The sequence below is a fragment of the Tamandua tetradactyla genome, chromosome 20 (genome assembly GCF_023851605.1).
Source record: "Tamandua tetradactyla isolate mTamTet1 chromosome 20, mTamTet1.pri, whole genome shotgun sequence".
Classification (NCBI taxonomy): Eukaryota; Metazoa; Chordata; class Mammalia; order Pilosa; family Myrmecophagidae; genus Tamandua; species Tamandua tetradactyla.
This window is the reverse complement of record NC_135346.1, coordinates 35,153,061-35,167,513: the sequence shown is the minus strand read 5'-3', so window position 1 is coordinate 35,167,513 and position 14,453 is coordinate 35,153,061. Positions and strand designations below refer to the sequence as shown.

The 14,453-nt window shown below is 41.4% G+C and overlaps 1 pseudogene; it reads right to left on the bottom strand.

Annotated features, from left to right (window-relative positions):
• The window catches only part of LOC143664317 (WW domain-binding protein 11-like), a 109,910-nt pseudogene that overhangs the window by 18,263 nt on the left and 77,194 nt on the right, over positions 1-14,453 (bottom strand).

Sequence of the window (14,453 nt, the reverse complement as noted above, 5' to 3'; positions counted from 1 at the left end):
TTATCAAGATCCGCCCAAATGGGTGAAGAGATGCCATCACCTAAGCCAGTTTAACAACCACTCTTGATGAAATCACATCTCCAGGGAGATGATCTGATTACAGTTTCAAACATACAATGCTGAATAGGGATTATTCTGCCTTTATGAAATGGGATTTAGATTAAAACATGGCTTTTCTAGGGGACACACATCCTTTCAAACCAGCACAATAACAGAATGAGTAAATATGTGGATTCTGGAGTCAGCTTCCCTGGGAATGAATGTAACTTCTGCTTCTTACTAGTTAAAGGAGAGTTGCTTTTAACCTCTCTAAGCCTTAGTTTTTCACTCTGTAAAATGAGGGTAATAATAATAATAATATCTAGTTTGTACTTGTGGTAGGCAGAAAAATGGTCTCCCAGTGATGGCCATCCCCTAATTCCCAGACCCTGTAAATATGTTGCTGTTTTACTTTGCTAAAGCTGCCAGAATGCAATATGCCAGGAATGGGTTGGCTTTTACAAAGATTTCTTAGGTTGCAAATTTATAGCTCTAAGGTCATGAAAATGTCCAAATTAAGGCATCCAGAGGAAGATACCATCTCTCAGGAAAGGCTGCTGGCATCCGGGGTTCCTCTGTTTCATGGAAAGGCACATGGAAACATTTGCTGGGCCTTTTCTCCAAAATGTCTCTGGGCATTTCTCTTTCAGCTTCTCTGAGCTCTCTCCAAAATGTCTCTGCCTTTTATCCTCTTGTAAAGGACTCCAGCATGGGGATTAAGACCCACCTTGAATGGGTTGGGTCACATCTCTATGGAAACAACCTAAGCAATAGTTTCCGCCCACAGTAGTTCTGTACCCACAGAGATGGATTAAAAAAACATAGACTTTTCTGGGGGTATACAACACAGTCAAACCAGCACAGTCACATTACATGGTAAAGGGACTTTGCAGATGTGATTAAGTTAAGGGGCTTGGAGATTATCTTGGATTGTCTGGATGGGTCTAATATAATTACAAGTGTCCTAAAAAGAGGGAAGCAGGAGTATCAGAGTTGGAGAGAGAGAATGGAATGTGCTGTACTGCTAGCTTTGAAGATGGAGGAAGAGACTATGAGCCAAGGAATACAGACAGTCCTAGAAGCTGGCAAAGGCAGGGAAACAGATTTTTTCTCCCTAGCCTCCAGAAGCAATACATCTCTACCAATTACTTGGCTTTTAACCTAGTGAAAACTGTTTCAGACCTCTGACATCCATAACTACTAGATAATAAACTTGTGTTGCTTTAAACCACTAAGTTTGTTGTAAATTGTCATACTGGCAATAGGAAATTGATAGTTTATTGTTCCTTTTTAAAAAGAAATCAGTGAAATGCCAGGCACAGTGGGTTAGTTTCATAAAAGTTCACTACACTGTCTCCCACTTTTACTGTGAGCTTCTTGATCTATTACACATCCTTGTATCTCAAATATAATTTTTTATAATACTTGCTACATAGTAGATGATGTCAAAATTCTGTAGATTAATGATGATTTCATGCACTAAAAAATAGAAAGGGGGGAGAAATCCCTGCAAATGGCAGTAAGGTCTAGAGCTAGGCATATGGAGTGCAAGAGATTACCATAACCGTGATTGAGTAGTCCCAAATTTCACTGTGTTCAAGGATTGATGGCTCTGGCTAAGACCCCAGTGGTTCTCTGCATAGTGTAACACATCAAATAATTAACAAATCTCCACTAAGAATTTTATTAGTTGTGGCGCAGACAATTTTATTCTCTGGCACGAAGAAGTGTGCAGCTTACTGCCTAATTTCTATAGGAAGTCTTCCCTCCTCATTTCAGTGCATGATGATATGTTTTGTTGAGACTCAGTTGCAAGTGGCAGGAATTCAACTCAGATGTACTTGAACAAACAAAACAAAACAAAAAAGGCAAATAACCAAAAAATTAAAAACTTAACACCACCAGAATTTATTGGCTAGCATAGATGAAACATATCTTGCTGTAGGTCTAACTTCAGGAACTGTTGGATCCAGGCATTTGAATGATGTCATCAGGAATTGTTCTTTCACCTCTCAGCTTCTTCCTCTGTGCTGGCTTCATTCTCAGGCAGGCTCTGTCCATGTGGTGAACCTCAGAAAATCCAAGCTTGCCTATTACTACCTTAACATCTAGGGAAATTGCATCTCTTCCTCACAGTTCCAATTAAAGTCTTGGGATAAGTTCTGATTGGTCCAGCTTGAATACAGTGCCTATTCCTGAACCATCACTGTAGTCAGGGAGAAGGAAACCCCAATTGGCTAGACTTGGCTCATGTCTCTAGAGCCACAAGGACTGAACTAGGGGAGGCATGGTCCCTAAAGAGAACTGGAGAACCTGTTACCAGAGAATGGGGGTAGATGCTGGGCAAACATCAACTATAGAAATTTCTTTCCTAAATCACTTACAGGATAAGAGGCAGAAACAGGATTGGAATTCAGGAGGCTGAAGCAAAACTAAAATCCAGCCACTTGAATCCCAAACTAATCCAGTTCTAAAGTCAAATTGGCCAGAGTATGAAGGCTGGCTGTGCTACTAAAACCATTATGCCCCATGGGATCATCTAGAAAAATAAGCAGCAGTCTGGGGTGGGGTGAGGGGATAGCAGAAATAGACACTCCTTGCTAATATGAGAATCTCGGGATCTCATATTATTAGAAGACCATTGAGTCTAATGTTTCCATTCTGTTTACAGCATCCTCTTCTGGTAGCTGGCCAGGCTCTGTGTGTGTGTGTGTGTGTGTGTGTGTGTGTGTGTGTGTGTGTGTGCGCGCGCGCCCATGTGTGTCCTCCAGGGACAAGAAACACACTCCATTTTGAGGCAGACATTTTAAAAAATTAATTGATTATTTTTTTTTGCATGGACAGGCACTGGGAAGCGAACCCTGGTCTCCAGCATGGCAGTCAAGAACTCTGCCACTGTGCCACCATCACCTGAGGCAGTCATTTTTTAATATCTCTGGCCAGTAAAAACAAATATCCCTATTTCGAGCTCAAATCTGTCTTCCTGTAACTTCCACCCACTTGTCTTTGGAGTCAGAGAACAAGCCAAACTCCTTTGGAATAGCCCAGAATAAAAGAACTGTAGCAGGAGAATCCAAAGAACTAAGTTCTAATCCAGGTCCTCTACTAGGAAAGCAAGGAAGATGTGATCAAATTTAAGTATGGCTGTGAAAGCGCTTCACATGTCACAAATAATATTATTAATAATAATGATGATGGTGATATTTGACAAGTACTTACTATATACCAGGCACTGCTCTAAAGGTATCTCATTTTATTCTTATTACAAGCTTTTGAAATAAATACTATTATTACTCCAATTGCATAGATGAGAAAAGTGATGTCAGGAGGGTTTAAATCACATGGTCCAGTTCACATGGCTAGTTTCAGCAGCGAAGTAGGGTTTGGAACCCAGGGGGCTTGATTTCCAGGTGAGAGTTCTTATCCAAAATACTGGCAAAAAAAGATGTGAGGACAAGCGTTGCTTCAATCGAATGCTTCAGTAGGTGTATTTGGTTCCTCACTCTTTTCTGAGGTTGGTGCTTGGTTCTTAGCTTTCCTGTCCTCTTCGTGGGGGTCAGGGAGAGTCAATGAATGAGCCAGATCAGGCAAGAGAGCACTACCCCCCCCCCCCACGCCCGCAGAAGTCCCCTTATAGCCAAATTTCCTGTTGAAGATGTTCTATTAAATGATTGTTTCTCTCTTCCCTGGTCCAGAGATGAAGTAAACCACGGATGGCTCTCAAGATAGAGAGGAAAATGAAGGAGGCTGTGCATATTAGAAGATCACAAAAAGGACCACGCTCTGCTTATTCAGACTGGGAAACAGATTCCAGGAACAGCATGTCTGCCTCAATGCAATTATCCTGACAGCGGTCGGCATTTTATTCAGCTCCAAAAACTCATAAAGAGACTTCAAAGAGTCGCGTACTCTGGGGACTGTTTTATCAAAAGGGACTTAAGAAGAGGTAAGATTTCTAGATCAAACTCAACTCTTAATTGAATCAGTGAAAACTGAAAAAAATTTAAAAGGGAATTTTGTGAGACAGTAGGAAAATACGTTTGACATGCAGATTGAAAGAGGAGAGAGATTGGCCCAGAAACCTGGCAGATAATCTCCACACTGTTGACTGGTATTAGTGAGAGTGGAAAGAAATGAAGTTATTGAAATCCTAACCCCCTAGCCTAGGAGAAACATGGAGCCTCCGTCTGTTGCATCCTTTCCACTGAATGCAGTTACATTTAATTTAACTTATCCATCCATTTATTTTTCGACAAATAATCATCAGGCATGGTGGTAAGTACCTGGGATGCAAGGGAGAAAATAACAGGCATGGTCGTTCCCTCACAGGGTGTGCCGTCCCCAGGTGTGTAGCAGAGTGCCATGCCCAAGCCTCCACATGCCCTTCTTAAATAGAAAGTGTTTATTCCTAGCAGCTCCCACCCCAGATTCCACTTTATTTTTCTGGGACAATCCCATGGAGCATGATGGTTTTAGCAGCACAGCCAGCCTTCCTGCTCTGGCCTATTTGACTTTAGAACTTGATTAGTTTGGCATCCAAGGGGTTGGATTCTAGTCTTGCTTCAGCCTCCTGCTTTTTGATTTTGGGGTTGTGGGGGGAGGAATTTTATTAATATACAGAAGGAAACTAAGCCCCAGGGAAGGTTTTCCTCCTCTTGCTCCTTCAACTTCCCTGTTATGTTCAAATCTTGGCTCTCCCACTCTAGCTGTGTGCCCCGGAGCAAGTTACTTAATCACTATTCTTTGGTTTCATCATTTGTAAAATAAGGATAATGGAAGTTTTTGTTAAGATAAATGTCTGTGAAATGTTTAGAATAGTGCCAGATATATAATAAGCATTCAATAAATATTAAGTGTTATTATTAGAGCTCTGCAGCCCAGTTTTCATTGTATTTATCGCTGTTTATTGTATATTTGGCTATTAGATTTATGTCTGCCCCCACACTAGACTGTAAACTCTGAAAGGACTGTTTTACCCGCTGCTCTGTCCCCAGCACCCACCTCAGCGACTGTCATGCCATAGACACTCAGTAAATATTTGTTTAATGAGTGAATGAATGAATGATTTTCTTCCCAAATCCATCTGAGATTACAGAGAAAAGAAGAATCTGAAGGGCTGCCAGAGCATCTGCTCCCGGAGGTTTTTTCAAACAAGCTCCAACAGCTGTTTGTGCTAGAAGCCACCATAAAAAAGCATTCTTAAAAGCGAGAGGGAGAGAGCAGCAGTAACGGAGAGATGTATGGCCCAGCTGGGATCCTGCGCTGCAGCTCCACTCCGGGGAGGGAAGGGGGAAGGATGGGAAGGCAGATGCAGGGGCAGAAGAAAGAAAAGAGAGGCGTATCTTTGAGCCAGAGACACAGAGAGATTTTCAGAAAGACAATTAGGGAGGCAGAGACAGAGAGACTTCAGAGAGGTGCTCCGCAGTTGGCGGAGTGTGAGAAGGAAAGGAGAGAAGACAAGTGTTCAGCTGGCAGCTAATTCCCAAAATCTTTGAGGAGTTTTGAGAGTTAGAGAGTAATGCAGACCTCAACCTTGGCTGGTTGATTTATGACCAGCGAGCGCTGGGTCACAGTTGAGCTAGGCACATTAGGTGGTTGTGTGTCATGGAATGCTTGCAGCCATGTCTGGGGCTTCCCAGGAGGACACCACTTGTGAGCAGGTGACAGTCTGTATTGCTCTAATGGGATGTGGACAGTTCTCAGAGTCATGGAAATCATGGAATGGAGGACTTATAATGCTTTTGTAATTACACTCCATTCTAACTGGGAGTCACACAAGAAGTTTGGACTCAAAAAACTGACCCTGTTGGCTAACCTCCCTCCCTCCCTTCCTTCTTCTCCCCCTTCCTCTCTCCCTCACTTCCTTCCTTCCTGATTTATTGAGCTTTCACAATGTACAAGCCCTCCTGGGATACAAATATTATTAAGACATGATTCTTAACTTTGAAGAGCTCTCAACGGCACCATGTAAAGAGGGAAAAAGTGAGCAGTAGGTACAGTACAATACCATTTACATAAACTAAAATTTTTATTTTTTGTTCATAATACCTGCATTTAATATGCATTTACAGATAAAAGTATAAAAATGAATTAAATAGGAACAATCTCAATTTTTGAGTGAAATTGCTGGGGGGTGAGGTAGAGAGGAAGGAAATGAAACCTAGAATGAGGAGAAAAAGGGATTTACCTTTAAATGAGCAATAGGTTACTTATTTTATTTAAAATGCATTTAATTTTTAAAATTGCAGAAATTCAATGATTTTTTATTGGCCATTTTGAGATGACACATACTTATTTGGTATATGCAGTGTGTCATGGTCAGATTCATGTGTCAGCTTGGCCAGGTGGTGGTGCCAGGTTACTTGATCAGGAAAGCACTGACCTATCTGTTGCTATGAGGACTTAAATCATGACCACGTTGGCTGCATTCAGAGCTGATTGCATTTGTCATCAGCTAAGGGGAGTGTCTTACGCAATGAGTGATGCTTAATCTAATCACTAGAAGGCTTTTAAGGAGGATTCAGAAGAGGTGGTCACTCTTCCTACTTCAGCCAGCCAGCCTCTCCTGAGAGTTCACTGAGGACCTTCATTGGAGCTGCCAGCTTGTGTCCTGCCCTACTGACCTTGGACTCTACATCCGCACAGTTACATGAGACACTTTTATACATTTTATATTTACAGGTATCTCCTGCTGATTCTGTTTCTCTAGAGAACCCTAGCTAATACACAGTGCTTTAAAAATTTCTCAGAATTTAAAAAACCTAAGAAACTGAACAATTGATTATAATTCAGAAGTGACAAATCTCTTCCCCCACATGAATCTCAAAAGATGGAGGCAGCAATGAGTAAATTTAACCATCCTCTCTCATACCCCTGCCTCTCCATCCTGCAGTCCATATTTTCAGGAAAAATTCCTCTGGGATCGAATCAAATAAACTACTCCATGTTAAGTTTGAAAAATTATTACTCTTTCCATGAAATATTTGTACCTTTCCAGAGACTCTCGGGAGTCAGGAATCTGGGGAGTTCAGGCAGGAAGGCGGGTAAGAGTTGGGAGCCAAAGTGAGCAGAATCCTCTGCACATCTATGTAAAGGAGGCAGAGGCCCTTGGGACTTTCTCTCCTTCGGCAGCCCTAATTTGTAGGAAGGTAATATAGTGGTAAGAGCACAGGCTTTGAAGACAGACAGACCTCGGGTAGGGGTCACAATGTGAAATGTGTGAATTTGAGCAAATTGTTAAGTCTCTCTGAGCTTTGGTCCCTGCTTTAGTTTGCTAAAACTGCTGGAATGCAATATACAAGAAATGGATTGGCTTTTATAAAGGAGATTTATTAAGTTACAAGATTACTGTTCTAAAGCCTTAAAAATATCCAGACTATGGCATCCAGAGAAAAATACCTTGACCTTAAAGAAAGGCTGCATAGCATCTGGGATTTATCTGTCCACTGGGAAGGCAAGTGGCTGGCATCTGAGATCCTTGCTCCCAGTTTGTTGCTTTGTGCTTCTGTTTCTGGTGATTTGGTCTATAAGCATCAGTGGGCCCTCACTTCGCGGCTCTGAGGCAAAACTCTGGGTTCTGGTCTGCTTAGCATCTAACAGGAAGGCACATGGCAATGTCTGCTGGGCTCCTCTCCAGGCTTCTGGTTTCAAACAGCTCACACAGATCCTGTGAGTCCTTCTGGTGTTTTCCTCTGCATCTCCAAACATCTGTGTCTATGTTTGTTCTGAACTGTATCTCTCTCTGTGAGCTCTCTTAAAGACTCCAGTACACTAGTTAAGACCCAGCTTGAATGAGGCAGAGTCACATCTCCATCTAATCAAAAGGTCCTGCCCACAATTGGATGTGTCACATCTCCATGGAAACAACCTAATCAAGAGGTCAAACCCTACAATGTGGGGTCAGGATTAAAAGAACATGGCTGCCCTGACAAGATTGGATTAGGATTAAAAGAACATGGCATTTTGGGGGTACATAACAGCTTCAGACCAGCAAAGTCCCCTTACCTGTAAAATAGGGACAATAAAACTTCCAACATTGTTGTGAGATTTAAATGCTCTAGTGGAAGTCAAGTGCCCAGCCAGTCCAGCACAGGGCCCCCAGCACACAATGGGTCTTTCTGAGGAGTAGGATTTCCTGAGCGTGGCACCTGAAATATGTCTACATGAGTACACTTAGCAAATGCCATGGTCTCCCCTACTTCCTCTGTATTGAAAATCTTCCCCCAGGGGAAAACAGCATTAGAAATGCAAAGATGGTGTTAACACCAGGTCTAGAACAAGCCCTGGGCCAAGGAAAAGGAGGGAGTCTCAGAATCATAGCCTGAGGACTGGAAGGAACCTTACTAGTCCCCAGGCCACTAGTTTTTAAACCTGGGAAGGTTGTAAATCACACAGATTCCTGAGTCCCAAATCAGAGCAGCTGAAATTGGGTCAGGAATTTGCTCTTTTTAGAAGTCTCCCCAAGAAATGCAAATTAAGATAATGGTGCTCTGTCCTAATCAGAATGGCAGAGTAAGAAGTTCAGGGCTCTGTCCTCCACAGAAGCTTTGAATAACCAGCAACAACTGGCAGAAACATCTTTCTCAAAGATCCAGAAAACAGCTAAAAGACTGCAGTAAAAGGATGAAAGCAGAATCAAGAAAAAGGCTGCTTAAAGTGGGAGGATCTCATGGTACCCTGGCTAGCCCTCCTCCACTTCTCACTGGGGTGGCACAGAGCCAGCTGCACTCCCGGAGCGCCAATCCCTGGTTCTGCTTCTGGAGGGAACAGAGTAACCCTCGTGCACATACTGGGGCCATGTATGCCTGTCTGGAGGTGGCCTAAGGGACTTGTCTCAAAACTTGCCCTGTGTGTAGAAGGCAGTTCTCAGAGCTCTCCTATAGAACGCTGTGGGAATTGCTATGGGACAATGTGGTGCAGTGCCCAGACCAAGAGGAATCTGTTTTTAAGGGAAGAGGGAGCATCTTAAGTGTGTAACAGAGGGAGTTCTTAGGGCCACACTCACGTCACAGGTGCAAGGATCAAAGAGGCCCCTACACTTAGGCCTGCAGCTGTTCTCCAAACCCCAAACCCTGAAGGACAGCACTTACTTGGGTCAATCTGCAAAGACAGGGAAAAGTGTTCACTTTCTTTTTTTTTGGTGGTGGTGGGGAGGGAGTTAACCAAAAAAGAAAAAAAAAAAAAGCTCCTGGCAATCAAGGAAAGCGCTGTCCTGACAAACCAGCTGCATACAATCTTAAGGAACAGATATCTCAGGGTCCAAATTCCAATGATAACACACAGAATATCAAAATGTCCAGGTTTTAACAAACGATTATAAAACATACTAAAAAAAACAGGAAGTGATGATTCAGGGAAAGGTGAAGATTAAAACATTAGAAGACATTAATGAGAAACTAAAGGAAAACATGGACAAAGAACTAAAGGAATCAGGAAAATGTTGAAATTAGAAGAAAGATTGTTAGTTTTATATCAACTCTAAGTTTCTTGAATTTGATAACTGCCCTTAAGATGGTGACATAAGTGAATATCCTTGTTCTTAGGACAAGTATAAGCGTTCAAGGAGCATGATGTATACAACTTACATTCAAGTGTTCAGAAAATGGCTTACAAATAGAATGATCCACAAATGTGCAAAATGTTAAAAGAGGTGGATCTGGGTATCTGTCGGTGGGGGTAAGGGTATGCTGGTGTTCTCTGTATAGGGTTTTTCTTCTTTTCGCAACTGTTCATAAATTTGAAGGTTATGTCGAAATAAAAAGTTAAAGAAAAAGAGGGGGAAAAACCATAGCATACTTTTTATCATCCATCAGATGGTAAGAAATATTTAATAATGAATTTTGGGGGGGAGATGAGGAATGAGTGCTTTCATCCACTGCTGGTGGACATCGCCACTTTGGAGGGCTATTAAAATGGTACAAACCCAATTGTCTCGGTAGCATGTCATGGGGCTTTGCACAAAAAGGCATATCCAAGGATGCTTGCAGTAGAATTGATTGAAATAGTGAAAAGCTGGGGACAACATAAATGTCCACCAGAGAATAATGTGTGAATAAACACTGATACAACTGTGCTTTGCAACGCTCTTCAGTTAAAAAGAATGAGGAGGCCATCTAAGTATTGATTTAGAAAGTTCTAAGAGATATTTGTTCACAAAGGCAAGTTGCAGCATAACACATACATTGTGATTTTTATGTGAACAAAACAAAACAAACAGCCAACACTATATATATTCTATGGATAGAATTATTTCTATAAATACATAGAAAAAGATTTGGAACTATACTCATTATCTGATAACTGAAAAGAACTGAAGAAGAATTGAAAAGCATATTTTAGCTTTATATTTAAGGTCTTAATTTTTTACATGGAGAACATATTTATTCATTACTTATGTAAACATTTTTTAATTGTGAAATATAACATATATACAAAAAAGCAATAAATTTCCAAGTACATTCTAACAAGTAATTATGAACAGATTTTAAAGTTTGGTATGGGTTACAGTTCCATGACTATTTTTTTTAATTCTAGCTGTTCCAAGACACTGGAAACCAACAGAAATATCAATATAATGATTCATCAGTCATACTCATTTGTTAAATCCTATCTTCTCTGTTATACTCCTCCTTCTCTTTAAATAACACCTATACATAAAAGCAATAAATTTCAAAGTGCATCAGAACAATTAGTTGTAGAACAGATTTCAGAGTTTGGTATGGGTCACAATTCCACAGTCTTAGGTTTTTATTTCTAGCTGCTTTAAGGTACTAAGAGGCTAAAAGAAATATCAGTATAATGATTCAGCAATCATACTCATTTGTTAAACACGACCTTCTCTGTATAACTTCACCATCACCTTTGATCTTTCTCCCTTTCTTTATGGATATTTGGGCTACGCCCTTTCTAACTCTTCATGTTGGAAGGGGCTGTGGATAATATGGGATAGAGGGATGGAACTAGTTGATGTACTAGAGGGCCTGGCCCCTCTAGGTTTCAGCGCTTAACTGGTCCAGGGACCCATCTGGAGGTTGTAGGTTTTGGAAAGTTACCCTAGTGCATGGAACCTTTGTAGAATCTTATATAATGCCCTACATATTCTCTAGGATTGAAAGGAATGGTATTGGCTGGTATTTGGGAAGTTATGATAGGTAGCAATGTCTAACTGAAGCATGCTTAAGAGTGACTCTTGACTCTATTTGAACTCTCTCAGCCACTGATACCCTATATGTTACACTTCTTTTCTCCCTCTTTGTCAGGATGACATTGTTGATCCCATGGTGCCAGGGCCAGACTCATCCCTGGGGATCATCTCCTGCCACCAGGGAGAATTTTATCCCTGGATGTCATGTCCCATATACGGAGGAGGGCAATGGCCTCACTTGCAGAACTGGGGCCAGAGAGAGAAAGGCCACATCTGAGTGACAAAAGAGGTTCTCTGGAGAGGACTCCTAGGCACAACTACAAGTAGGCTAAGCCCTTCCACTAAATATACAAGCTTCACAAGAACAAGCCTCAGGATCAAGGGCTTGGCCTAATGTTTGGCACATACCGGGGTTTCCCCAGTGGTAAAGCCCAATAGTTCCATAATTTTTCTCCCATCCCTTGAAGGACTTTGTCAATACTTTTTGATTATCTACTTAATGTATCTGGTATGTATCCAGGCACTATATTAAGCTATACAGGATTAAAGGCTCTCATTCTTATTCTGGTCTCCCTGTGTTTGGATTGTTTAAATGATCTATCCAGACAGGTTGAGTTAGATTATGTGTTACAGAAAATTTAGGTTCTGGACATCATAATACTTTCTTCCTTTGGTCTCAAAAAGTAGATGAAGTTCTAAAATACAGGCAATGTCTTCCTTACCCCTGTATTCTGAATTACCTTAATCCCAACCCAATCAGCTTTATTCTTATCTTTATTTATTTATTTATTTATTTTACATGGGCAGGCACCAGGAATCGAACCCTGGTCCTCTGGCATGGCAGGCAAGCATGCTTGCCTGCTGAGCCACCGTGGCCCACCCTATTCTTATCTTTAAATACCAGGTTATACATATATAAAACAGCCCCTCAAAATCCAGAAATAACAATTACCACTCCAGGCTAAATGGGACTGCTATAAGAACTTACAATCAAGGCCCCAGTCCTCTTACAAGTATCTTCTAAATGAGACCATACAATATTTGCTCTTTTGTTTCTGGCCTATTTTGCCTTACCTAATGTCCCACAAGTTCATTCACATCATTGCATGCCTTTCAGCTTCATTCCTTTTTGTAGCAGTACCGTGTTCAATCATATGTTCATACCATCATTTGCCAATCTACTTCTCAGTCACTGCATCTTTCATGTACTGGGCCTTATGTATAATGTCCAAAGTCAACAGCCCATCAACAGTCTCTATTTTAGTTAATTTCATTGTTCCCAAGAGAAAGGTAACCAATAAACACACTTTGCCAGTTTGAAAAGGATTTATGTACCCTAGAAAAGCCATGTCTTAGTACTAATCCATTCTTGTGGAGGCAGCCATTTCTTTTAAACCCTATTCAGTAATGTAGATTGGAATCTTTTGATTAGATCATCTTCACGGAGATGTGAGACACCCAATTGTGGATATCAACCTTTGATTAGAGGGAGATATGACTCTATCCATTCTAGGTGGGTCTTGATTTGTTTACTGGAATCCTTTGAAAGAGGAAGCATTTTGTAGAGAGCAACAGAGCAATGACAGAGCCAGGAGAACCACAGAGCCCAGCAGCCAGAGATCTTTGGAGATGAAGAAGGAAAACACTCCCAGGGGAGCGCCATGAAACAAGAAGCCTGGAGAGAAAGCTAGCAGACATCAGTATGTTCACCATTTGTCTTTCCAGTTGAGAGAGAAACCCTGAACATCATCGGCCTTCTTGAACCAAAGTATCTTTCCACAGATGACTTAGATTTGGACATTTTCATGGCCTTAGAACTGTAAACTTGCAACTTAATAAATCCCCCCTGTATTAGTTAGGGTTCTCTAGAGAAACAGAATCAACAGGGAACACTTGCAAATATAAAATTTATGAAAGTGTCTCACGTGACCGTAGGAATGCAGAGTCCAAAATGCACAGGGCAGGCTGCGAAGCCGATGACTCCAATGGATGGCCTGGATGAACTCCACAGGAGAGGCTCACCAGCCAAAGCAGGAATGCAACCTGTCTCCTCTGAGTCCTCCTTAAAAGGCTTCCCATGATTGGATTTAGCATCACTAATTGCAGAAGACACTCCCCTTTGGCTGATTACAAATGGAATCAGCTGTGGCTGTAGCTGACGTGATCATGACCTAATCCTATGAAATGTCCTCATTGCAACAGACAGGCCAGGGCTTGCCCAATCAGACGAACAGGCACCACAACTTGGCCAAGTTGACACCTGTCCCTAACCATGACACCCCCTTTTACAAGTCATTCTGTTTTGGTATATCATTCTGGCAGCTTGCAAACTAGAACACACAGTAACATTGTAAAAACTGCACAGGTACATAGTCTTCTTCAAGAATCAAGGCTACTGAAACATAGTTCAACTGCTTCAGGTACTTCCTCTAGCCACTCCAAAACACCAAAAACTAAAAGGGATGTCTATATAATGCATAAGAATAGCATTCAGGATAACCTCCCAGTCTGTTTGAAATTTTTCAGCCACTAAGACTTTATTTTGTCTCATTTCTCTTTTCCCCCTTTTGGTCAAGAAAGCTTTCTCATTCCCATGATGCTGAATCCCAGCTCATTCCCAGGAATCAGGTCCCATATTGCTGGGAGATTTACACCCCTGGGAGTCATGTCACACATAGCGGATAGGGCAGTGAGTTCACCTGCCAAGTTGGCTTAGAGAGAGAGGCCACATATGAACAACAAAAGAGGCTCTTTGGGGGTGACTCTTAGACATGATTATCAGTAGGCTTAACTTCTCCTTTGCAGGAATAAGCTTCATAGGGGCAAACCCCAAAATCAAGGAGGGCTCAGCCTATGGAATTGGTTGTCCCCACTGCTTGCAATAATATCAGGAATTCCTCAGTGGGGAAGTTGAATATTTCCTCCTTTCTTCCCAGTCCCCCAAGGGGACTTTGTAAATACTTTTTTATTCACTGCCCAAATTACTCTGGGATGTATCAGGGTATCACATTAACCTGTACAAACCAATAAGATCTCATGCCCTATTCAAGATTCTTATGTAAGCATTTTTGAAACCGCTTCATTGATGTATAACTGGCATGCAATAAATTGCACATATTTAAAGAGTGTAATTTGATAAGTTTTGACACATATATGCACTTGTGAAACCATCACTACAATCAGAATAATGAACATATCCATCACACTCAAAAGTTCCCTTTTGATAAAATTCTGATGGATGAGATATGAAGGGAAAGTCTGCCAGGATGTG